Source organism: Tamandua tetradactyla, chromosome 12 (genome assembly GCF_023851605.1).
Source record: "Tamandua tetradactyla isolate mTamTet1 chromosome 12, mTamTet1.pri, whole genome shotgun sequence".
NCBI classification, from domain to species: Eukaryota; Metazoa; Chordata; class Mammalia; order Pilosa; family Myrmecophagidae; genus Tamandua; species Tamandua tetradactyla.
The window spans coordinates 65,642,307-65,670,124 of record NC_135338.1 but is presented as its reverse complement, the minus strand read 5'-3'; the positions used below and the strand labels follow the sequence as shown (position 1 = coordinate 65,670,124).

Here is a 27,818-nt window from a genome sequence, read left to right as displayed (position 1 = left end):
GCTCAGTGGCAGAGTTCTAGCCTGCCTTGCTGGAGACCCAGGTTCGATTCCTGGTGCCTGCCCATGCAGGAAAAAAAAAAAAAAGTCTTCATAGAGTCGCTTGAGGGTATGAAGAGGGAAAAACAAAATGAAACTATTAAACTTTCCCTATCAACCATTGGGGGCTCTCAAGAAAATAGGCCAAACCTTTGATTTTGAGGCTTTTCCTTATGAAACTTGTTTCCGTAGGGGAGAAGCTAAGACTACCTATAATGACACCCAAGAGATCCTTCCAGGAAGCTTCTTTTGTTGCTCAGATATGGCCTCTCTATTCCAGGAAGCTTCTTTTGTTGCTCAGATGTGGCCTCTCTAAGCCCAACTCTGCAAAGAAAATCCCAGTCTTCCCCCCTATGTGGGACATGACATTCAGCGGTGAGAGTCTCCCTGACAACTTGAGGGTGTGACTCCCAGGGATGATCCTGACCCTGGCACCCTGGGATTGATAAGGCCTTCCTGAACAAAAGGGGGAAAAGGAAGTGTAACAAAATGAGGCATCAGTGGCTAAGAGAGTTCGAATAGAGTCAAGAGGCTGTTCTGGAGGCTACTCCTATGCTAGCTTCAATTAGATAATGCTAATTGGCATGATTTGCTCACTTCCAATTTACATCAATCCTGTTAACACTTAAAAACACCTAAGGCTTCAAACTGAAATACTAGAAAAGTTTCATGCACTAAGTTTGCTTTCCTGGAACCTATCATTTCCAGAGGGTTCTGAGGCTAGATAAATCCTAAAACCCAGAGGGAGCAGCCTCTCCAAAATTATCAACTGATTACATCCCCTGTCTTTTGTGGAGACACCCCTTCTCAACATGAAAAAGTCAGAATGGTGTTGCCTAAAGATTGGAGGAAGGATCAAAGGAGGAGGAGGAATTATAACAGAGAAAACAGGATTTAACAAATGAGTATGACTGCTGAATCACTGTACTGATATTTTTTCTACCCTCCAGTGTTTTGGAACAGCTAAGAAGGAAAAATCCAAAATAGTGGAATGGTAGCCCATGGCAAACTCTGAAATCTGTTCTGTAACTACTTGTTGAAGTATACTTTGAAAGTGTTTGCTTTTTCTTTCTTTTCTTTGTATATCAGTTATGTTTCACATTAAAAAAAACCTTTTTAAAAAAATATTAGGAGCATGATAATATTTTTGTTACAAAAAAGGCATTTTGGTGATTGTAATAAAGCCTCATGTGTTGGTCCTGCTTTGTAGTTGACTCTAACAATATTTTCCTTTGGAAGTAGCCTCCCATTTTGCAAAGGAAGCAAGTGAAGCAAAGAATGAGTAAAAGACTATGCATAGTGATACTGCCAGAAACGAGTTTGCTCTGCTCTAATTGAGTACATGTGTAAATTTGGTGCTGGTAAGCCCTTACTATTAGGACAAATAGCCTTGTGGGGTAAAACTATCTGAGATGGCTTCATGATACACAAAAATAGAAAACAGAGGTCTATAGGACATATACACGTGATATTTTCTTTGCATATATAAATGAATTGAGCAGTTGATATTATCCTTTCTTATTCCTTAAAATCCCTTTAGAAAAGGAAACACTTTAAGGAACCTTTTATTTCTATATTCTAGGTCTGTTGATTGGCTGAAGGACACTTTGCCATTAGTGGCATTGAGCTCCCAGAATCATGTATGCATTCAACAAAAGTTTCCTTTCTGGCAGTTATAGCTGGTTTTGGTTTTTAGCTTTTTTTATTTAGGAACTTTCAAAATCAGTGATTAACTTTTTCATTACTTCAGAGATAATGATTTTAACCACTTAGTATATACTTATTTTTCCTAATATTTGAGGTTTTCTCCAAAGTTATACTCCTTTTGAAATTTAAGGTTTTTGTAGATTGCTCAAATGATTCAAACTTTTGACTTTCATAAGTAGTGCTTGAGTATATTTCTGTATATTTGGGGAGAATATTTGGGGAGAATCATTGCTCACATTTCATGTACCAGAATTTTGCCTTTTATAGACCACGAATAAAACCTGCTGGGAGAAAAAAACTTGCCCACTTTTTCTTTAGGAATAGCTCTTAAGGTAAGTGTAATTTATTTTGAGTGGTAAAATGCTTGTGGTTATTAGACTAGAGTAGCAATTAAATTTGAAAACAGTATCACAGTGGTTGTGATTACTGTTGTAGCTAGAAAGAGTCTCTTTTGGAACCTATTGGGTTATTAGTCAATTTGGTTCTAGTGTAACGTTTGGCAAAGCTTTACTTTTGAGTGAAGGTTTTATGGATTTGCCATCATTGGAGAGTTTATAGAATATAGACCACATTCTTAGACGGCTCATTGTGAGAACCAAGTCTTAAAGAGAGGGGAGTGTGGGGAGTTTTTACTTAATGTTATAGAGTTTATGTTTGGAGTGATAGGAAATAGTTTTGGTAATGGATGGAGGTGAGGTTAACACAACTTGGCTTAAAAATGCTTAAGATGGAAAATTTTGTTTATATGTTATAACAAAAATATTTTTTAAAACCACTTAACTTTATTTTCCAACTTTTCTATCATGAATGCATTTTTTATCTTTATTCTTCTATTTAGAAAAGTAATGTCTACTCATTAAAAATTGAAATAAGAGAAAAATATAAATCCCCTATCCAAATAACTAAGCCAGTCCCCTTACCCAAAGTTAACTACTATGAACTACGTGTTGTATGTTCTTCTATTTGTTTTTCCATATACAGAGTGAGTCTTTATTATTAAACAAAAATGGAGATTCACTGTACACACTGTTTTGCATCTTGCTTTTTCACTAAGATATTGTGAACATTTTTCCATGCCTATACTTATTACTTTAATAGCTATATAACTACTTCCCTGTGTGCATATACTGTTCATTCATTTATTTATTCAGCAGCTATTCATTGAATGCCTACTGTTTCAAGGCACCATGCTGGGGAAACCATGATGGATAATATGTGAAGCTTGGATTTTAGTAGAAAGACAGACATTAATAATGATTAATTTCCCAACTGATTATTTGATTACAACTATGATAAGTACTAGAAAAATGCAGTACAGGGGGCTGTGGAAGCACCTGTTTGAAATACTTAACCTTGTCTAGGGAGCCAGTAGGATTTCTCAGTGAAAGAAACTTTTGAGCTGAGCTCTAATCATGGGTATTTTGAATTAGGAAATGAGTAATGAGGGTGTAGTACCCAGAAGAATAGATGTATACATACATGACTGGAAGGATGTATATCGAAATATGGCAATCATCATTATTTGTGGGTGGTGGCATTACAGAAGTTTTTTTAAATATGTATTTTCTGATTTTTGTACAGTATATATGTATTTATTACATAACTAAAATAAAAAGAAAAACCAGAAACCTGTTTGATATGTGAACACACGTGCTCATAGAGGAAAACAAAAACTGATAAAATGCATTTCAGGGGGTTAATACTGTGGTGTCATTATAGATAGCAATTATGTGTATGTGTGTATATGCTTTTTTAAAAAAGAACAATTTTAGATTTACAGAAAAATTGAGAAGATATTACAGAATGTTCCCAAATATCTCCTCTTCCCAACACACACATACACAATAACCCCCATTGTTAATATCTTACCTTGGTGTGGTATCTTTGTTATAATTAATAAACCAATATTGGTACATTATTATTAACTTAAGTCCATGGTTTGTTCAAATTTCCCTACTTTTTACCTAGTGTCCTCTTTATGTTTCTGGATGCCACCCAGGATACCTGGGTGTCTTCTTAGGCTCCTCTTGACTGTGACAGTTCCTCACATTTTCCTTGGTTTTGATGACCTTGAAAGTTTTGAGGAATGCTGGTCAGGTATTTTGTAGAATGCTGCTCTACTGGGATTTGTCTGATGTTTTCTCATGATTAGTGGCAAAGGTTTTGGGGAGGAAGACCACAAAGATAAAGTGCCATTTTCATCACATCATATCAAGGGTACATTCTGTTAACATGACCATTTCACTATAGATGTTAACCTTGATCATCTGGTTGAGGTAATGTTTACTGCCCCCACCACCACCCCTCTATACATTATTTTTTTGGAAGGAAGTCACTATGCAGAGCTCACACTTAGGAGTTTCCTCAAGGATAGAGTTTCTACATAAATTATTTGGAATTCTTTTGTATAGGAGATTTGTCATGTCCCCATGTATTTATATATTCAGTCATTTATATCAATATGAATTCATGGATATTTATTTTATACTTTGGGTTACAATCCAATATTGTTTTATTTCATTGCTCACATTGTTCCAGCTTTGGTCATTGGGAGCTCTTTCAGTTGCTCCCTCTTTCCCTTTGACATCAGTCAGATTTTGTTTTTGGTGTTTGTATTAAGCTCTTATTTTCTAGCATTATAATGCCCCAGGCTTATGTTGTATTTCCTGAGCCATTCTTAGGATCAGCCATTTTTCCAAGGAGCTCTACTTTCTTTTAATAGAGATTGGTATTAGAAACCAAAATCTGGGCACCATTGTAGATAGTGAAAGTATTATGTACCTCAGAAGAGCCATGTTTTGATCCTGAGCCAATCTTGTGGGAGCAGCCATTTCTTTTAATCCCAATTCAGTACTGTAGTTTGGAAACTTAATTAGATAATCTCTACGGAGATGTGACACACCCAATTGTGGGTATGACCTTTGATTAGCTGGAGATGTGACTCCACCCATTCCAGGTGGGTCTTGATTAGTTTACTGGAATCATTTAAAAGAGGAAACATTTTGGTGAGAGTCAGAGGTGACAGAAATGATAGAAATGACAGAGCCTAGCCTAGAGAAACAACAGAAGCCTCAGAGCCAACAGAGAGAGCAGATGTGGATGCTTGGAGAACAGTTACTTCAGAGAACAGAGACATGGATGTTTGGAGATGCCTGGAGCCCAGCAGATGTCACCATGAGATTTTATTAAGCAAGCCAAAACCGTAGAGAGCCAAGAGATGAGAGCCAGACCCAGAGAAGCAAACTGAGGAATTCCCACACAGAACCTGAAAGCAGTGGAGCCCAGGAGCAAGGGACCAGCAGATGCTAGCCACGTGACTTCCCAGCCGACAGAGGTGTTCTAGACCAATTGGCCTTTCTTGAGTGAAGGGAACCTCTTGTTGGTGCCTTAATTTGGACATTTTCATAGGCTTAGAGCTATAAATTTGTAACATATTAAATTCCCCCTTCTAAAGCTGTTCCAGTTCTGGTATATTGCATTCTGGCAGCTTATAAACTCATATATCAAATCCTTACATAATGACTTAATTATGAAAAGAAAGCCCTTCCCAGGAGACTTGCACTTATACCTACCTAACCAAGTCTGGTTGAAAGGTATCTAAGAAAGAGGAAGGGAGGGAAAAGGAAATTGAAAATGGATATTTAATGAGCCAACTGATGACATTTGCTAAAACAGAATTCATATTTGGTATATAAATGCAAATATTATAGATTGTAGTTTGCAGTTGATATCTTTGGGTCCTTCAGCTTTCTTCTTGTCTGTACAGAATTGAAGTCTGGGGATTCAACATGAGTATGAAAACAAATACTAGGGAATGCACAACAGGAAGATAGAAGTAACCTTTTTCTGTGATGTTGTTGCTGACCTATGGTTAAACCATCCCTAGTTTGTCTAACTCCACCCTTCTTGCCTGAAATAAAAGAAAATAAGCTACGGTTACTCAGCTTTTCTGTAATTGCAGCCCAGCACACAATCCTAGCCAATTCAGATATCAACTTAGTTGGCAGAATTATTTTTCATTTATTTAAAAACTATCTGTTGTGGATCTATGACTTAAAAGACTCCATAATATGTAGAACAAAGAGAAACTCTACCAGTATTACCCCTGTACTCAATGAACCTGTTTAATAATGGTATGCGGAATCGGATAAGGACATGGGTAACTATAGTTAAAAACAAAACGTAGTAATATTTTTCATTTACTTGTTCACATTTACCTTTCATGTCTCCTTTTAACCTACTTCTCAATAATATTCTCTAAATCTGTAAATGGTTTTCACTCTTTACTGATCCCTTCTAATTCCCCTCATCCATTTGGTTGCCATGCCCTATTTTTCTTACCTGGTAAATATTTTTTTGTCCTACCTTCTTATTTCTTCTGCTCCTGTATTAGTTCTGATCCTCATATATTTCACATTACAACACTTCATACCTAGTCAGTCCCCTGCCGCCCCCATTGTTCATCCCTTCCTACACCACTGACAGAGTAGTCTTTCTAAAAGGCAGATAAAACCATGTTTCTTTTTCAGTAAAATTATGTCTCATCTCTAGAGTAAAGTTCAATTTTTTTCACTTGAGAGGCCCGCAGGATCTGACTCTGGCTGTCCAGCTTTATCTCATGGCAGAGTCCCCACTCACCGCCCCACAACTTCATTCCAAATATTTAACTACATCTGTTTTTAGTTTTCTCTGTTCTTATTTGTTCAAACATTCCTTCAGTCCAAAATTCTTACTTTCCCTGATTCCTTATGGTCCTTTAAGACTCAGGGCTGTTCTTTTAGAAAATTCCTTAATTCTGCCCCTCTCCCTCTCGAAGATCCCTATACCCAACCTCTGTTATCATGTATTTCTGGAAGTTATATTGGAAATATCTCTTGGATTATTCCACTTTCTGTCTCCAATTCCACCACCACCTTGTTCTAAGCTACTCTCATAATAAGCTGTTTAAAGGGTCTCTGTGTTCCTACTTTGATAACTTGTAAAAATCCATACTATACTATACCCAGTATCCAGTATTCTTTTCATACTCCAACTCTGAACATTATACTCCTCGTGTTTTAAAACTCTTCTTGATTTCCTATTGATCTTTGATTATAAACTAAAACTTAACATAGTATGTAATGTCCTACATAGACTGACTCCTGCTTTCTTCCTTCTCTAGTGCCACTTGTGTTCTTTCAGTTCCTTAAACATACCATGCTCCCTCTCATCTCACAGCCTTTACATGTGTTATTCCACTGTCTGAAACAGGCATCATTTAGATCTCATCCTTCAGATCTCAACACTTCCTCACTATGTCTTCATTCAGGTCTAGGTCATGTTCCTTTTTTATATGAGCTTCCCTCATCCTGTCTTTTGTATAAACTTGTATAGTTGAGTAGCTAGGAAAGCATATAGTTGCATTTAATTTTCAATACTGATTGTATCTCCTATCTTTAAAAGTATCTTTTCTGCATTCACACTTCCACAAACCTTCACTCCACCTGCTTGTATTACAAACTGCTCATTTCACTCATCTCATTAGATTTCTGTCCTGTCTGGACTTCCTGATCAACTCTTAAATATAGCCCTTGTCAGCTCCCTAGATTCCTTTCTCAAAATCTTTTCCATAATGCAACCCATTTTCTTCTCCACTTATTTAGTTTTTGTTGTGCGTGTGTATGTGTGGTTGTTTGGTGGTAGTGGTATTGTTTTGTATTTTTAATAAAACCCACAGAGAATTTTTCTTTGTTCAGACAGAAAAGTTCTGGAAAAAAAAAAAAGGAAAGCTCAACTTAAATGGGTGTTATGACTCAGGAACATATAAGGATTTGTAAAAGGACTGGTTCAGAGTAAGCATTCTACTCCTCCGTACCATGGCCCTCAAACCCAAACCTTACATTCAGAACATTTGTGTGATTTCATGAACCCCTGAAAAACATTGATTTGGTTATAAGTCTAAATATATATTATAAAGTCATAGACTCAAAGGTTGAAAGAGGCTTTAGAAGTCATTTAGTCCAACCACCTCTCAATTCAATATCATTTGGTTGCTAAGTGTCCTCTACCTTCCATAAGTAAGAGATTCCATATAGTGTCTTCCATATAGTGAGTTGAAACCTGCCTTCTTAAAATTTCATCAGAGCTCTGGCTTTAGATCTTAGCACTATTTGTTGTATGAGAACTCATATATTTGCAGACAGCTATCAGGTCCTTCCTAGGTAGGTTTTCTCCAGGAAGAATAGGCCCAGTTCCTCATATGTCATAGCTTAAAGTTCTTTTTATCCTCCTACTCAAATACATAACATTTCTGTTTTTGTCCCCTTTCATTTGTGTAAGCAATAAAGGTGATTGTATATAAAACGTTGATAGGTTTTTGTGGCAAGTCCAAAATAATACAAGAAAAAATAGTTGTGAGAATCTATGAAATGTGATTTGGTATTTAGTTCTCAGATCAGAAAAAGCTATTCATCCAGTCATATTTGGCAGATTAAATTTGGATTGGGGGCAAAGACTATTTGGGTGATGGAAACTAGTATAGGTGATGATTTATTTGATGTGTGACCACTTTTTCACTTTATCACACCGTTACATCTGCATATCACCATCATTTTCAGTCTGTGATCAGTTTTTCAATTTCACAAATACAGTACATCCAACATTTTGCCACCCAGGACATACAGATTGTTGTTGGTTTGTAGCCATAAAGATGTTTTATTTCCTTTGCTGAAAAACTCAAGTTCCACTATAAATTATAACTTGTAGCTGTCTTACATGTTATTCTACCTGTCTGTTCAGAAGTACAGTTTTACCACTTGCTGCTTGAATTAGGTGAGTCAAAAGTAGTGACAGCGGCTGAACTTGATATGAACTATAATCCCCTGTGGATAATTTGTCAGGGGTTTCTAAGGTATTTCCTTTAACTTCTTCTTTATCCCCATAAAGAAGAGAAGACACATCCATATTTGGTAATTACACAAAATTGTGTTCTTCTGATCTTTTGCTATTCAAGGGCTAAAATATTAATATCACATGCAAATTATGAAATGGCTTTATAGCTATAGACGATTATTTCATTTCCAACAAAAAATTTGGGAAGGTAGCATTCTTCTTGCACTTGATATTTGTGGTTTTACTTGTACTCTCAAAATTCAAACATTTCAAATGGAATTGATCTCTTTCCAAAGGATAGCTTTTCTGAATTTTGTTTTTTGTGTCAAACAGTAAAACTTTCTCACAATGCCATCTTGTTGACCCAGCTTTGATTAGAGTTTGTGTTAATAGCATCTCCTCCAATAATTTAGATTCCCCCCCATCCTAACATTTGTTGAAAGGTGTAGGATCAGAAGGGGCCCTTGTGTAACAAACACAAGCATTTAATAAAGGGGTAATGCTGATGGTACCAGAGTATGTGAACTGAAACAGAGATGCTTCATCAGCCACAAAAGCTATTTACCACTCCGTAAACCTCAGTGCTCAGTATCATAAATGTTATTACTGCTCTTGATTCAGAAAAGCAATGAAATGTTGAAACTTTTTATGATTTTTAAAGTATTTATTAGAAGGAAGATTTTCCTTCTAATATAAGTTTGTAATGAAGCTGATATTTGGGAAAGGCATATATAGCTGAAATTCATTATCTAGAGTGTCATCAGAAGGGACTTAGTTACAAATGAGGAGTGTGTTGAAAATGAAGCAAAGAGGAAAGGGTTTTAATCTCTATTATGTCCAAAGTTATGTTGAGGAATGTATCACATCATATTGCTATTTATTTATTGACTATCTACCATGGATTAGGGATTAATAGATAATTTCCATACATTATCTCTAATCTTTATATCAACTCTATGTTCCAGTTTTACAAGTGAGGAGACAGAGGCTCAGAGAGATTGTCATGCAGTATGTCTGGTTACTCCTATGCTTTCCCTTACATCAAATTATCAAGTGAAAGCTTATGTAAAAATAGCCATTTTTCATATTCATTCTGCTCAATAACCATTAGTTTGCCTGAAAAGTTGTGCCATATTAATGTTAATTCTCACATTTTAAATCTTTTATTCATTACGTATTCAACAAACATTTGTTAAGCAGCTAATATAAAAAGCTATATACTATATACTTAGGAATATATATAAGCTATATATTTAGGAATATGTTAATATTCCTAATACTTGCTAAGAATCACAAAGGCTATAACCAAATTTGAAGAATTCTTCCTCACAGTTTTCAAACTGTGCCAGTTGGAAAGGATTTATGTACCCTAGAAAAGCCATGTTTTAATCCTAATCCTATTTTGCAAAGGCAGCCGTTTCTTCTAATCCCTATTCAGTACTGTATGTTGGGAGCTTTAATTAGATTATTTCCTTGGAGCTGTGACTCAATCAAATGTGGGTGTTAAACTTGATTAGATGGAGATGTGACTCCACCCATTGGGGTGGGTCTTGATTAGTTTACTGGAATCCTGTAAAAGAGAAAACAATTTGGAGAAAGCTAGAGATTTGGAGAGAGCAGGAAAGAACAACAGAGCCATGAGAAAGCCACAATAGTGAACACCACGTAACCACGAAACAGAGAGTCCACCAGACAGTGACCTTGGAGATGAAAAAGGAAAATGCCTCCCAGGTAGCTGAAGAGGAAGTTAGCAGATGATGCTGTGTTCAGCACGTGCCCTTCCAGCCAAGAGAGAACCTTGACCGTGTTCACCTTATGCCTTTCTTCCGCTTGAGAGAAAAACCCTGAACTTCATTGGCCTTCTTGAATCAAGGTATCTTTCCCTGAATGTCTTAGATTGGACATTTCTATAGACTTGCTTTAATTGGGACATTTCCATGGCCTAAAAATTGTTAACTTGCAACTTATTAAATTCCCCTTTTTAAAAGCCATTCCATTTCCAATATATTGCATCCTGGCAGCTAGCAAACTAGAACACAAACTGATAATATCCCAGCCTTATAAACACAAAATTTAAGAGCAGACTCCAAGAGATTAGGGTTACTTTTTTCCAGTATTTGTTGATTGTTTTGATAAACCCTTCTCAAAATTGTCCCTGTGTGGTTGAAATAGGGAAGTGCATACAAAAATTAAAATGTGCAATCCAGTTGACATCTATTGTGATCCAGCTTACAACTTTGAATAAGGAAGAAAGTGTTGTAGTCTGGCCTTAGTACTTTGTTAGAGGGGAAGTCATATGCGATGGGAACCTGGCATAAAACCTGAGGCAGGAGGGGTTTTATAGAAGAACTGACATTTGAGCCAAGGCAAAGGAAAGTTGGTTGGTACAGAATATTAGGGAAGGCTTTTGTTATGATTGTAACATTTTATTAGCTTAAATGTTTGTATTTGTCAGTTGCTTATGCTACTCTTTCCTCTGTGATTTACTGTAACTCCATAGATTCTTATTCCACGAATGTTTTCAGAAGGAGCCTATGTTCTTTGGGAAAATGTCAGCAATAGAAATTTAAAACTTTGGACTGTGCATATAAGAGTAAAAGTTTAAAATGTTCATTTAAGAGAATTTACTAATCAACATGTCCAGTCCCCTCACTCCACACACAAGAACTACAAGGCTCACATAAACTGTGATGTGCTTAATGTCAGATACTGTCAGCACCAGACCTGGAATTTGGCTTAGCTGTGAGTCATAATTTCTGTCATGAAGCTCTAGATGAAAAATGCAATGGGAAATATTATGTTGTATTTATGTAACTACAATAAAAATTTTTAAAAATGCCTGAATGTTAGTGGTTGTTTAATATTGAAAATAGTATATATATCCATTTGTTATTTTTCTTCATTGGCTTTGTGAGAGAAGTGATTGAAGAAAAAGAAGTATTGGGAATGTCCAAGGTAAAATATGGAAAATAATTTCTTTAGGTAAAGCACGTGGAACCTTTACTTCAGGAAGTTAAGCTTTCTAAAGTGGAGTTACTTCCTTCGTGGAGAGGTTTACACACATGCTATCTTTATGAAGTATATTAGAGTATGAAGGTGGTGAATGTAATAAAAAGTCTTATGTGAGGTAACGATGGCAATAGAACTTGTAAGCTCAGATTTATTCATACCTCTTTCCTTTAAATGACCTTTTAATTGAAGTGAAATTGATGGGAAAATCATGAAGTTTTGGAGAAATTGGAATTAAGTTACCTTTGGTTGACTGTGATTTTCATAATGTATTTCAACCTTGAAACTGAACTCGGAATGACAGAGGAAGGCAGGTGAGACAGAATAAAATGCCAGAGACACAAAATAACCTTCAGCTAGTCTATAAAAAGGAATGATAAAGCAGTTCAAAATATAAATGCCAAATTCTGTTGCATTTATCTCCTAGGATTTTAAATGATCGTCACCTTTTCTTTTTCTTTTCCACAAGTCTACTTCAGTTTTGAATGTTATACAAAAGTATAATGTCTATTCTCAACTGTCTTCTGGTTGTTTTAACTGGGAGATAGAGTGGGTGCAGATAAAGCCAAATGATTTCTGAAAAACGATACAAATGATATAAACACAAAAGGACAAAAAGCGTCCCTCAGAATTCCCATTGTTAAGTTCAAGGAACGTTTAGTTTTGAAATGCTTGGGATATTGATTCCTTCTCTCACTCCTTTAAATTCTTCCTAACTAGTCATTCTACCTCCTTCATTTCCTTTAAAATCCTCAAAAAAAATTTAGGTCTCAGAAACATATTGAGAAAATGAGTAAGCAAAGATGTCCGTGTTAACTGCCATTGCGGGAGAATGGTGTCAAATTTACTAATCTTTGGTGGTAAGAATTTGCAGTATCTTTTATAAAGAGAAGGTGTTAGATTATTTCCAAGTTCCTTTCTTGTTCTAAAATTCTAACCAAGACCCTCATCTCTTGTTCTGTTTTCCCTTAGTTCTATCTATTTTCCATTTTATTCCACCCCATATACCAGTCAGATTAATTTCCAGGAAACCCTATATTAATGCTTCTTCTCTTGTCCTGATAGGAACTTTCAGTGGCTCCTCTTTATCTGCACAATAGAGTCCAAACTCTGGTACTAACCTTTCCTACCCCTCTTTATAGACTTTCCCTCTGACCAATTTTGTTTATTTAATATCCTTCAACTTTGTTACATGTGCTTTCAGTTGTTCGATGCCTGTAATAAAATTTTATCAAGTGACTTAATTTCTCTAGAGTTTATAGAGTTTCATTCTTAGATGGAGAATAATGAATTTAAAATGACCCTTTTATTTGGTTGGTCCTTTACAATTTATGTAGAATTTTTCCATATATTGTCACTTCATCTTTATTATTGCTGTTTGCTATATATATAGTTGTGAGTGTGGGAAATGTACCCATGGTACAAATAAGAAACCCCAAGTCCATGTAGGTGGTGATGTGTAAATTGACAGTCGTTCTCAAACTTTAGTCTCAGAACTCCTTAATACTCTTAAAAATTATTGAGGATTCCAGAGTTTATGCAGCTTGTATCTATTGACATTTACTGTAAATTAAAGTGGAAAATTTAAAATATTTATTTATTTACTAAAAAGAAAATAACTCAAGCCATTACCTGTTAAATACACTTTATGAAAAATAATTTTGTTTTGGAAAATACAGTTTTGAGTGGTCCTGTTTAACATTTTTGCAAATCCCTCAATTGTCTAGCTTAATAGAAAACAATGGGAACCCAATCTGTTTCTGCATTAAATTCGTTGCAATATGTTTTGGTTGATGTACATAAATAAAATTCAGCCTTACAAAGACATGTATTTGGGAAAGTGATGAATTTTTTAATAGTTTTTCAAATAATTGTGAATACTCTTCTTTGATATTACTGCTGAACTCTACAAGTAGTAGTTTCTTAAAAGTAAGTTGCAGTGTGAAACACATCATGTCAATGAACTTTTCATACTCTTATATTCAAATGCATTTGTCTGTTTTGCACTTTGAATGGATCTTCTACGCAGGCATACTTTTGTAATATCATCCATTGATCATTTGAAAATTATTGGTTCATGGAGTTATGCAGCTATTCCAAATGTTAACACATTTCATTAGACAATATAAAAAATCACATTACTAGTATCTCCATCTGTCTTATCAGAAAAGAATTTAAGTACTGGGAAGTTGTAAAGTACTTGGAAGAGAATACAAGTTTTCCAAAATTCTGATTTTCACCTGTTGGATCGAATTTTATCATTGGAAACAAATACTGTCGATTGGTTTCCTTAAAGTGGCAAACTTTACTTTGTTCATTTTTGAGAAAATATCTGCCAAAAAGCCAGGCCAGAATATTCATAGTTTGCCAATTGTTCTTTCAAGTAAAAATGATGTTCTATGCCTCAGAACATCAAATAGTTATACAAATCACAAACCATGTACTACCTGATAGGATGCAGTACAAAGAATATAGCATCACTTATGCCAAAAACAGATAACCTAAATCTAATCTTGAGGAAATATCAACCCAAATCGAGGAATTTTCTACAAGATAACTGGCTTGTAACCTTCCAAATTACAAAGATCATGAAAGTCAAGGAAAGACTGAGGAATTTACTCTGAAATGGTTCAGGAAAAAGAAAACAACAACTTTATACTATTCTTGACTTTTTCTGTAAGTTTGAAATTATATTTAAAATAAACTTTTAAACATTTAATAAAAGCAAATGCAAGCCTGAAACTGTAGAGCTGTGTTCCAGTAATCATGATTCTTGAAGATGATTGTATAATGACATAGCTTTTGCAGTGTGACTGTGTGATTGTGAAAACCTTGTGTCTGATGCTCCTTTTATCTACGGTATGGACAGATGAGTTAAAAAAAAAAAAGGATAAAAAATAAATAATAGTGGGAGCAAGGGTTAAAATAAATTGAGTAACTTGAAATACTAGTGAGAGGGAAGAAGGAATAAGGGGTATGGAATGTATGAGTTTTTTCTTTTTTATTTCTTTTGCTGGAGAGATGCAAATGATCATGGTGATGAATACACAACTATGTGATAATACTGTGAGCCATTGATTGTCCATCATGTATAGAATATTTGTATGTCAAGAATGTATGTTTGTTGTGTACAATAAAAATATAAGAAAGAAAAAGAAAACACAGGGTTGAGGGGATGAGGGGGGAATTTATTGAGAGTAATACCGATCAGTTAAAGATTCTAAGACCTTGAGAAAAATTGAAGATATTATAGGGAAATTCTAAGATGAACAAAATGATCAATTCTAGAAGAAAGAGTGGGAGGAGGAGAAGGAAGTAAGGTGCCAACTAGCGCTATCTTGTACTCCCTGTTCTTCCTAGGTCCTGCCTGGTGAGGGTGGAAGCTCAAATCCCTGCTAGATTCCGCTGACACCAGGGAAGCATGGAGGAGGGTCAGTTTTTGGAGATATGGGAAGGAACTTGACTTTGTACATAAACTGAGTAGAAACTGCCAAGGTTGAAGAATGAAATGAATAAAATTATGAAACAGAATTTACAGAATATGTCCAAGTCCATTCTGCCACCCTAAACTATGATACTTGGTGTCTCAAGATCTGGTCTGGTTATGCAGTTTGAATTCAGAGTTTTAGAAATGTTAATTTTTAAAAGACCATTTAACACATTATATTCCTAGACTCTTATATAGAGTCTAGGTTAAAGATGCAATAAGAGTTTCCTCAAATTTGAAAGTAAAGTAATGCATCAAAGAAGCTGTAGGGCTTTTTTTCATTAATAATAAATACAACCAGAGCAGAGGGCAGATTGTTTACAGTGAACTGACCTCAAATTGTGTGACATTCTTTTTATTCTTTCCAGTAGTACTGCTGAAAACTGCTCTCTCCTGTGTTACTAGTTACCTGTGTCATCACTACCAAACCAAAACTTGCATTGTTGTTCCATATTGGTCTAGTTCAACAAGAATTGAAAGTACCTAGAATCTCTGACAAATAACAGTACTATTGTTAAACAATTTTTAAGATGCCTCTTTTTCTCATTTAAAAGATGAAAGCTTAAAACAAAAAAGGGTAGGCCACAATGGCTCGGCAGGCAGAATTCTCACCTGCCACGCCAGAGACCCGGGTTCGATTCCCGATGCCTGACCATACAAAAAAAAAAGGGGGAAAAACAGTAAAAAAAAGAACTACCTCTTTGTAAACCATATTAATAGTGTTGAAGTTTTAAAATATATAGTGCTTGTGTTCTTTCAATGAATGAAAATGAATTAAAGTATGTAGAATACAGTAGGTTCCATATATATATATATATGTATATATGTATATATTTATATATGCTGTGCCATGAATGTTGAAGAATCTGAAAAGATTGGAAAAGTTTTGTATGTATTCTCACTAAAAGGGAAGTAAATTTTTTCCCATTTTGTTCAGTTCTCATTTTCTCCTCAATAGAGAATTTGGGATATGATATAAATGGACTGCATCATGTTAATCTTGAATTGAAATCACACAGGGGGAAGGAACCCAATCTTTAAACAGTAAGATCAATTTCATTTCCTATGCCACAGGTTTTAAAATGTAGCATACAGCATAGCTCCAGCGATCACTGCCCATTTTAAAAGGAATGATTTTTAAACGGACTTTTAAAATCTATTATTGCTATTTGGAATCCCCTGTTACTAAGTCTGCCTTGCTGTGAGTGGCTGGTGGCATTCTGACAGTAACTGAAATGGCATTTTGCCTAGTTTATTTTTTAGTTCATAGTAGAAATGCTTTCCAGCTCATAAATATTTTTTACATCTTTAGATCCCCATGGCTTCCAGAAAAATTGAAAATTCTGCCTATTTATAGCAAATTCCTCCCATGCAACCAATTTTTTTTACCTCAAGCTGTTCTTCCCACTCCCATCCCCAACCAAGCTGATGTTATGAGAAGGTTGACACAATCGAACGTGTAAGATCTGAAATTTCTCTACATTCAGGTGAACAAATATTTTGGTTACCAGAAATGACAGTTACTTCGTGTCATGTAATATTTTCCTATAGAAGCTGAAATATAGCACCATAGAACAATGTGAGATATGAAGAAGGTCATGACAAAGCAGATTTTCTATTTTCTAAGACTCTTCTCTTAAGGTTTTTCTTATATCCTAAGAAGCCAATTATTAAAGTACCCAAAGGAAATGAAGCAGTGAATACTCCTGCTTAATTTTCTGTTAGGGATTCTTTGTGATTTTCAGCTAGATTATTTGACTTAAATGTTCTGCAATTGTCCTTGTTTATGATTAGGATATTGGTGAGCAGAATTTTTGTGCAAAATACCAGGAGAAATCTGTAATTTTCATGTTTTCTTTGCTAGTTAAAGGCTTAGATGAGAGCTAAGGATTGACTTTTAATCCTTAATGTTTCTTAATAAATTAACAACCTATAGGGTTTTTAAAAGATATCTGAACCAGAGAGCTGTTTTTCCTGTAATAATCTTAGTTCAATCCATTTGTTTTCCTTATAAATATTAATTATCTGAAATGTAGCACAGATAATAGTTGTGATAGTTAGGTTCTGGTGTCAACCTAAAAGCCAAATGATTATGCCCAGGTGTCTAGTCAGGCAAACTCTGGCCTAAGCATTGCTGTAAGGATATTTGTGGCTGGTTGATAAACTGAAAGCTAGTGCATTAAATCATCAGTAAGTTGATTGCATCTGTGGCTAATTACATTTGATCAACTAAGGAGCGCTTCTCAACACACCATAATCCAATCAGTTGAAGGCTCTTTCACTGCTTCTTCACCCAGCAGGTATCTCCTGTGTAGTTTGTCCAGATCCTTTATAAGAGCGGCCAAATTCACAACCTGCTATGTGGATTTTGGACTCTTCCTATCCCATTGTGGCCTGAGACACCCTTATAAACCTTATGTTTACAGATCTCTTCTGTTGGTTCTGTTTCTAGAGGACCATAACACAGTAGTAGAATAAGGATCAGATGTAATTGAAATTTTGGTATACCTGCTTTATTAAAGATATTGGTTATAGTGATAACCACTAATATTTAACAGGTTACAATTTACAAATTATGCATTGTTAGAACCCAACAAATTTTCTAGTTTGTAAAGCAGCATCACTGGGACTTTTGAGGTATACACCTAGTAGGTTTCTTCTTTTTTCCACCTTATCTTCAGATTTCAGATACCTACAGACTTTAAATTTTATAGAGAGATCTTATTATACCAAGAGAATCTCCTGTGAGAAATATTTTCACCTCTTTGACCGGGAGTGGATTGAATTCCTGCATGGAGGATGAGTTGTTATAGCTGAAGTGATACATGCTTTAGGGAAGTTCCAGTCTTAGGTATTAGTAGCACATGATCTGCTATACTTTTAACAGAAGCTTATGAGAAAGTACATTTTCAATTTTCAGATTGTAGTGAATTTGAAATTGGAATATTTTAGTTTCTTACTATTAGAAGCAATGACAGTGTTGATTTTAAGTGGTTACTGTGAAACATATGCTTTTTCCTGTGAATGGCAGTGGTACTTCCCATCGTCAAGTCATCAAGTCAGCTGTTCCAGGGAATAGTTCACATTCTTTGTGCATCCTGAGACTTAATTTTAGCAAGTACAAGTTGTTTAAATTCTTCTAAATTCAGTTTATTATCTAACAGGGCATGACAGTGAAACATAGACTGGACCTTTCATATCTGCATTTTTTACATGTGATTAAGTCCTGTTTTGGTTATTTTGTACAATGCTGAAGTTTGAATCTTTGATGTCAGAATATGACAGTGATTAATCCCTTGGGGCATTATCTGTGCTGTAGTGTTTGATGCTTTGGACCAAAGCATCCGTCCTTCCTTCCCTCCCCATAGTTTCTCCTTCCTCATGACATTTAGTTTTTTGTCACTTTCAGTTTAAAACAAACAAACAAAAAAACATGGGACCTGCCTCCTAGGAGCTATCACGGTTAACAATAATCTATTATAGCATAAACTTGCTCTCTACCACTTCAGAAATCCTTACATGATCTGGGCAACTCATTGTGCCAAAGAAAATAAGGCATCCTAACTTATTCTTATTCTGCAGTGGCCCATTTACTTTATTTCTCTTTACTATTTTTATTTTTTTTATGAGAAAGAATAACAAATGTCTTAAACAGCAATCAGTCTTCAGGTTAATGTCCTCCCTTCATCTGCAAAGTTAAATATTTAAAATAACTCCTCATAGTAAACATATCACTTAATAGTTTTTCTTTTTACAAACAATGACAAATAATTTATTGCTTATTATAATTACTCCAAATTTCCTTTGTAGGATAATCACTATTGTAGCTTTAGCTGATAAAGCTACAAATGCAGATAAAACAGGAAATGAAACATTCTCTTTCTCCCTTGGTTTAAAAACAAAACATTGTGTCATTGAAACTGGGTGGATACAGCTATAAAACATAAGCTTATTCATACTTTTCTGACTCTTGTTGTTGTTGAAATAAAGGCCACTCTTCCTGATGTAACTGTAAGATATGTCTGATCCACTGTTGGAATTTTTCAGTTCTGTATATGACCTCACAGTATTTCTTCAGTTCTCTAGAAACCTCGCTGCTGGAGTTTACTGGCCTGCATACGGTCTTAATGCCTTATTTTGTGTGAAGATGAGCCATTTTCTACTATTAAAAATAATTCCATGGTAACCCACACAGAATAATTGCTGCTTACGTGAATCAGGAAAGGATGAGTCTTTAATAATAAGGTTAAGATAGTTGAATATTTGAGAAGTGAAAGTTAATTAAATGAATGTGACAAAAGATCATGTTTCTCTTCAAAGCCAATGACCCTCTCAAAATCCAATAAATGTAAAGTTATATCAGCACTCATTATAATATTGTATTGAGATTTTATTGATTCAGAACTATTCTTTTTTTTTTTTTAGTATTGGCTACTATTTGGGTTATACACACACACACACACATATTCAATGCTTATTTTAGTATAAAACTCTTACAGATGAAGAAGTATGCCGTTTAATGAAAACTTGGAAAACAGATCACCGAGGGTATCATTTGTCAGAAATAGTTCTGACCACCAGTGTGGCCTGAATGAGCCATAAGTTCCCTACAGTCTTGATGCCTCATTTTGTATTAAGATGTGTTACTCTTGTAGCCAAGAGTAGGTAAAGGCTACTCTTTATAAGCTCAATCAAAGTTATAAAAATCAGAGGAAAATTATGAGTCAATGTTTTTGTTATTTTATTTCTTACTTGATTTAACTTAGAAGTGCTTTGAGACCTTGGACCACTTCAATACTGTTTATTCATTGGCAGTAATTTGCTAATTGATGAATTGGGATTTGATGTCAGCTATTCTGTATCAACCATTTATTTTGTTTTTCTTATACTGCTTTTCAAAATGACATATTATTGCAATCAGGCACGAATTTTTTTGATAAAGCATTTTATTCTTAATGAGGTATAAATGCAAGGTGCAGTTTACTTCCCTGTAACTATGAAAGAACCAAGACCAAGTCCAGAAACTGATGGACTAATGTCCAGCATCCATACTAGGTACTGATAAGGTTTAATTTTTAATTTCTAATATTGAGGTACCAGAGGTAAATATCTCTATGTATACTACATAAGAATCATGTTTCCTCTCAACACATTCTCATTGTGTTTATAATGCATGTTATAATGCACATTTCAGTGTGCATTTACATTGTTTATATCCAGAGCCCTGGGAAATGAATAATCATTTTCTCCTAAGTAAACTGAGATTCAGCAAGATTTTGCTTGGACAGAAATTTAGATCTCATCTCCTTGTTAAAATTCTGTCTGGTACTCTACAGAGAGAGCAGAAACCATATTTCATGATAATGGATGCCAAACTACTTTAATATTAATAATTCCTTATATTTGCACAGCATTGACAGTTTTTAGAGCACTTTTAAATATATTATTTAAAAGAAAAAAATTAAGAAACCAGAGCTTTTATATTATTATACTACTACAGCAACTTTATTAGACACATACATCCAGTAGAAAAAGTACCTCTTTATCCTAGGCACTGAATTGGGTACTACAGTAGAGAAATAATCTCTGCCCTCAAGGAGATCAGGCCATGGAAGACATTATTGGCTGATCCAAGAGATGTGGACAAGGTGATATAAGCCAAGTATCCTAAGGACACTGGAAAAAGGTTTTCTTTTTTTTTCTGTTAAGGAAGTAAAGATGTAACTGGCACTTTGCTCTTTCCTGTCTGAATGCAGTATTGCTTGCACCTATACCAGACAGCTCTCTGAAGCAACAAATCAACACCTTAAATGGAACAAAAAGCAGAAAGAGCCTTGGTCTATAATGACCCTCTTGAGCCTCCACAACAACCCTAGACTGCCTAACTTTTAGATTTCCTGTTCTGCAAGGGAAGAAAAATGTCCTGTTTGTTTAAGTCACATATATATCAGATTTTCAGTTACTTGTCATCAAATATACTTTCTCTCTTGATTTTAGCTTTCTTGAATCCCCATCACCCAGCTACAGTACTCAATGTTTTCTTAACCTTGTATATTCTTGTACTTTATCAATTAGTAATTAGAGCTCAATTTAAGGAATTCTGTAATAGCAATATAAAAATACTATGGAAGCACAGGGAAGAGTGACTAACTTGCTTATGGTGGTGGTTGAGGCTATCAGGAGAGGCTTCACAGAGGAGTCTGTAAGGACAAATAGAAAATGGAAAGAGTGAGCATTCCTGGAAAAAGGATTAACATATATAAAGGGCCATTAATAAGCTTGATATGTTCAAAGAACAGAGATAGATTACTGTGGCTAGAGCATAGAATTTTTGAGGGGGCAAGTGTCAGTGGCTGACTCTACAAATAAGCAGGTTAGTGCCAAATTATGAAGGGACATATATACCAAATCATGAAGCTTATCATATAGGTATGAGGAAGGGAGGAATGTGATTAGGTTTGGGCTTTAGAAAGATAGCACTGACAGTAATATAGCCTGTGATTTTGGAGGGGGGGATAGGAAGGGAAGACAGAGAACTGTGCCAATGATACAACAGATAGAGGGGCATTTGGTGATAACTGCAGTGGGCTTGGGCAGTGGGAAATAACTTTAAGAAATATTTGAGAGAAGGAAACAACATGATTTGATGCTTGGCTAGGATGTGAGTAAAGGAGTCAGAATCACAACATGACTTGTAGCCACGTTGATGCTTTATTTCGTTGGAGAAGTAATACAGCAGAAGACAGGTTTTGAATGAGGGCAGATGATAACATTGGTTTTTTAAGTTTCAGGTGCTGGTAGGACATTTAAGTATAGGTATCCAGTATGCCAAGTGGAAATAAAGAACTGGACCTCAGGAAAACCTCACACTAGAGAGTCCCACAACTTCTCTTTTATGCCAGATATGTCATATGTTTATATATATGTGTGTGTGTGACTCTTTTATAAATCCCTACATTTGTATGAATTGCAGGCATTAGTCTCAATTTATACCTGAGATTATGATCACAAGATAAAACTCTCTTTTCTTGATTTGAAACAAATGCATATCATTTGTTTGCGGGGTTAGATCAGATGGATGATTCCATATGCTCTAAGCCAGCAGGTTTTTCATAAAATGGAGTATTGAAAAATACAGGTGACATTGATTGACAGCAGCTAAATGATCATCTGCAGCATACTTGAGCATAACATGGTTGTCAGCATCTTATAGGTGAGCTGCCAGTTTATTTTATGCTTGTTATTATTCTGTTTAGCAAGCTTGTAACAGTTTCAATCCCTCTTAGAGAATTTTATGTTACCGTGTTGTCTTTGTGAGACTTCATAATCAAAGACTAGTGTTTGTGCATTCATGTCTGTTCAAAAGAATTTTTTAACCTTTCATTCACAAATGTTCATTCATATCAGTGGGGGTGTTTTTAAATGACAGGTATTATGCAGGAATGAGCAGTACTTATATACTTCTGACATACCATCACTGTTATGTTGAAATTAATATTCAGCTTTGTATCTTACTTTTTAATGTCTGCAGATCTGAAAGCAAGGAATTGGCATTTACAGAGTTGACAAAAAGACATATAATACTATGCAGATGGGTTTTACTCTCCAAAAGTGCTTCTGTGCTTTTTAGCATATGTCTCTATTTTCTAATCATCTTTCTCCTTGGTATAGAATAGGAGCTTTGAGTTGTTAGTATTGTACACAGCCATATAATCGAATGTATAAAATAAAATGATACTAGCTCCATTTAGAGATGCTTCTTCAGTTTGGGATGACTGATTTGCTTGTACTACTTATACTTCTGACTTGACCTGTTCTGACTAATTTTACAGTTTTCTGGCTAAGAACTAGGGTGAATGCTCTCTGTTTTTACTGCAAACAATAGGTTTTGTTTCATTAGGTAATAAGAACAGCTCTATCTTCTTGCTCACACTTGTGAGTTTATATTACTATTTACTTTCTCTCCAGCCTTGCCATACATGTCTTGTTAGCTCCTCTTAATGTGTTCACTTCCATTTCTCTGTTGTATCCTCTCAAATACTCTCACATCCTCTCTAACTTATCTGTGAACAAGTACTCCTTGGATTCCCAGATCAAGACTTTTTCTCCCTGGACACATACTGAAATCCACGTATTTTTCCCTTTCCACTCACTCTATGGGTATAAATTATGTACTGCTTTGTGTTTCACTTGCTTAGCTTCATTTTGATTCAGTTTAGCAAATATCTCTTAAGGTTTATCATGATGGTGTGTGAACTTGGTGGGATGGGGAAGTATGCTCTGGACTGGCCTCCCAGAGGAAGTGATCCTAGACTTGACTCTGGAAGAGCAAATAGGAATTTGTCATGTGTTGAAGAGTATAATCATTTAGAACTTTATATGCCATACTGAAGAACTTGACTTTATCCTATGGGTGGTAGGTAGCCACTGAAGGGCTTGATGTATGATAGTGCAAGCTGTGGCATGGTTTTCATTTTAGAGCAATCATTTTGGCAGCGGTATGGTAAATGAATTTGAGGTAGACTAAGAATAATAGAGGTGGGTAGGCAATTAGACTACTGATTTATTCATATCGAAAGATAATGAGGACCTGAATGTGGATGCTAATAATAGAAATGGAGTTGGAACTTGACTTGGAAAGTGTTTAAAACTTGAAAACTGATTGGTGAAATAGGAGGTTATTGCCACATTGCTGGTTTGAGTCACTAAGTGAATGTGATGCTGTCTTAGGAAATTTAAAGAATGGGCAGTTTTTAGGAAAAGGTGAATAGCTCAGTTTTGAACATGTTGAGGCTTTGCCTGTGGTCCATTCAGGTGGAAACATCCAGCAAAGAACTGGATATGGGAGTCTGAGGCTCAATTGAAGGTCAGGATTACAGGTATTCATTTGAGGGTTTTCCCAGTCCTAGCAAGAACAGAGAGGATGTAGTAGAATATGAAATGGGCAAAAAACTGAACCCTAAGGGGAATCCTAAAGGAATAAGAGGACCCCAAGAAAGAAACTGAAATGGTGAAAACTCTGTGTCCTTGCCTACTTCCTCTTGAAAGGAGGACAGCTTTATCCTCTTTGTCACTGTAAGAATACCTTGGATAGTGATATTATTTTTTTAATAGGTACCCAATAATTACTGACCAATAATTGCCAATTATTTAGTTCAACTCAAGAATTTCATTTATTTTAGGATTTCATTTTATATTTTATCCAATTTTATGACTCAAGAAATATATATATTTGTTTCACTTATTAAATACATATTTATTGAACATCTGTCATGTTCCTGGCACTGTATGAGGCATCAGATACGCAAAAATAAAGAGATCGGTAATGATCCTCGAGATATGTGAAGAATTACAGTATGATATATTGACCTCCATGAAGGACATGTGTAGAAAGGGCAGTGGGAACAGGGAGAAAGAGCATCTTAGCCTGCCAAAAGAAAGTCAGGGAAGGTTATACAGAAAAGACGCATTTGTCCTGGGACTTAAAGGACAATTTCCTCTTTTTTTTTTTTTAACATTTTTTATTGTGAAATATAGCATATATACAAAAAAGCACTACATTTCAAAGTACATTTTAACAAGTAGTTATAGAATAGATTTCAGAGTTTGGTATGGGTTAGTATTCCACAATTCCAGGTTTTTCCTTCTAGCTGCTCCACGGCCCTGGAGACTAAAAATAAATCTCTATATAATAATTCAGTAGTCATACTCATTAGTTAATCTTCTCTGTTATAACTTTTTCTTCTCCCTTAATCCTTTTCCCAATTTTCAGGGATAATTGGGTTATGCCCATTCTAGCATGTTTTTTGATGTTGAAAAGGGGTGTCGACAGTATGGAATGGCACATGAACTGGTTGATGTTCTTGGAGAGACTGGCATCTCTGGGTCAGGGACTTATCTGGCCTAGGAACCATCTGACGGTTTTAGGTTTCTGAAAAGCAAACTTAGCGCATGAAACTTTAGTAGAATCTCAGATAGAGCCCTGGTGTTCTTTATGATTAGCAGGAATGATGTTTTGGGGGTTAGCAAACCATGGCAATTAGCAGTATGTAGCTGAGGCTTGCATAAAGTAGCCTCCAAAATAGCCCTCAACTATTTGAAGCTATTTGAACTCTCTTGCCACTGACACCTTATTTTGTTACATTTCTTTTTCCTCCTTTTGGTTAGGAAGGCATTGTCAATCCCACAGTGCCAGAGTGAGGCTTGTCTCTGGGAGTCATGTCTCATGTTGCTAAGGAAACCCATACCCCTGGATGTCATGTCCTACGTAGGTGGGAGGGTAATGATTTTACATGCAGAGCTGGGCTTAGAGGGAGCAAGAGGCCACATCTGAGCAACAAAAGGGGTCCCCTGGAAGTAACTCTTAGGCATAGCTTGCTACAAATAAGCTTCCCAAGAGCAAGTGTCAGGATCAAGGGCTTGGCCTATTGACTTGGGAGTCCCTAATGTTTGAGGTAGTATCAGGGGTTTCCCCAGTGTTAAAATTTAATAATTCCATATTTTTTCTCCCATCCCTCATTGGGACATTGCCAATACGTTATAATTATCTGCTCAACATACTCTGGGATATATCCAGGCATTACATTAAGCTATACATTATTACATTAAGAATTACAAGCCCTCATTTCCATTCTGGGCTCTCTTTGGGTTGTTTAAATGGTCTATCTAGATGGGTGGAGTTAGATTATGTGCTACAGAAAATTTAGGTTTTGGACAAAATAAACCTCTTTTCCTTGGTTTCATAGAGTAGTTGAAGTTCTAAAATACAATGTCCTCCCTACCCCTGTATTTTAATTTACCTTAGTCCTAATATGATTGGCTTCATTCTTATCTCTAATTGAAGCCTCATCTGTTCAACAGTTGAAGTTCAACAGACCTTCAGAACTGCAGAACTCCTACTCTGAGCCTTAGGTGTCACACAGGTACCCAAAATTCCACGGATACCAATACTTTTTAATTATCTGCCCAACTTACTCTGGGATGTATCCTGGTATAACATTAAGGTTACAATCCCTCGTTTCCATTCTGGGCTCTGTGTATTGGGTTGTTCAAATGAACTATCCAGACAGGGTGTTAAGAAATATAATTTCCTGAGTACTTACTCTGTACTAGGCACCATGTTAAATCCTTTATACATGTTATCCCACTTTACCCTTAAAACATTCATGTGAGGTGAAGTCTTATTTCCGTTTTGTGTTTAAAGAATCTCAGTACCAGAAAGGTTAAGTGAAAGTCAGCTTTCTCATAAATTCATTATCTTTTTTTTTTTTTATTAATTAATGGAAAAAAAAAGAAATTAACCCAACATTTAGAAATCATACCATTCTACATATGCAATCAGTAATTCTTAACATCATCACATAGATGCATGATCATTGTTTCTTAGTACATTTGCATTGGTTTAGAAGAACTACCGACACACCAGACAAAGATATAGAATGTTAATATAGAGAAAAGAAATAAAAGTAATAATAGTAAAAAAAAAAAAAAACGAACAAACAAACAAACAAAGAAACCAAACCTATAGCTCAGATGCAGCATCATTCAGTGTTTTAACATGATTACTTTACAATTAGGTATTATTGTGCTGTCCATTTTTGAGTTTTTGTATCTAGTCCTGTTGCACAGTCTGTATCTCTTCAGCTCCAATTACCCATTATCTTACCCTGTTTCTACCTCCTGCTGGACTCTGTTACCAATGACCTATTCCACATTTATTCTCGAATGTCCGTTCACATCAGTGGGACCATACAGTCTTTGTCCTTTAGTTTTTGGCTAGACTCACTCAGCATAATGTTCTCTAGGTCCATCCATGTTATTACATGCTTGATAAGTTTATCCTGTCTTAAAGCTGCATAATATTCCATCGTATGTATATACCACAGTTTGTTTAGCCATTCTTCTGTTGATGGACATTTCGGCTGTTTCCATCTCTTTGCAATTGTAAATAACGCTGCTATAAACATTGGTGTGCAAATGTCCGTTTGTGTCTTTGCCCTTAAGTCCTTTGAGTAGATGCCTAGCAATGGTATTGCTGGGTCGTATGGCAATTCTATATTCAGCTTTTTGAGGAACCGCCAAACTGCCTTCCACAGTGGTTGCACCATTTGACATTCCCACCAACAGTGGATAAGTGTGCCTCTTTCTCCGCATCCTCTCCAGCACTTGTCATTTTCTGTTTTGTTGATAATGGCCATTCTGGTGGGTGTGAGATGATATCTCATTGTGGTTTTGATTTGCATTTCTCTAATGGCCAGGGACATTGAGCATCTCTTCATGTGCCTTTTGGCCATTTGTATTTCCTCTTCTGGTAGGTGTCTGTTCAAGTCTTTTTCCCATTTTGTAATTGGGTTGGCTGTCTTTTTGTTGTTGAGTTGAACAATCTCTTTATAAATACTGGATACTAGACCTTTATCTGATATGTCATTTCCAAATATTGTCTCCCATTGTGAAGGCTGTCTTTCTACTTTCTTGATGAAGTTCTTTGATGCACAAAAGTGTTTAATTTTGAGGAGCTCCCATTTACTTATTTCCTTCTTCAGTGCTCTTGCTTTAAGTTTAAGGTCCATAAAACCGCCTCCAATTGTAAGATTCATAAGATATCTCCCTACATTTTCCTATAACTGTTTTATGGTCTTAGACCTAATGTTTAGATTTTTTATTCATTTTGAATTAACTTTTGTATAGGGTGTGAGATATGGGTCTTCTT

The 27,818-nt window shown here is 35.5% G+C and overlaps 1 protein-coding gene and 1 long non-coding RNA gene across 19 annotated transcripts in view; one reads left to right on the top strand and one right to left on the bottom strand.

The window, feature by feature from the left end:
- Window positions 1-27,818, top strand: part of PEAK1 (pseudopodium enriched atypical kinase 1) — a 363,497-nt gene that overhangs the window by 126,759 nt on the left and 208,920 nt on the right. The window lies entirely within an intron of this gene.
- Window positions 5,389-27,818, bottom strand: part of LOC143652262 (uncharacterized) — a 29,349-nt gene continuing 6,919 nt past the window's right edge. Inside the window, exons 2-3 of the long non-coding RNA XR_013160538.1 lie at window positions 21,261-21,309; window positions 5,389-5,653 (exon numbers count right to left, since the gene is read on the bottom strand). This is a non-coding gene — a long non-coding RNA (uncharacterized LOC143652262). The remainder of the gene's footprint in view (window positions 5,654-21,260; window positions 21,310-27,818) is intronic.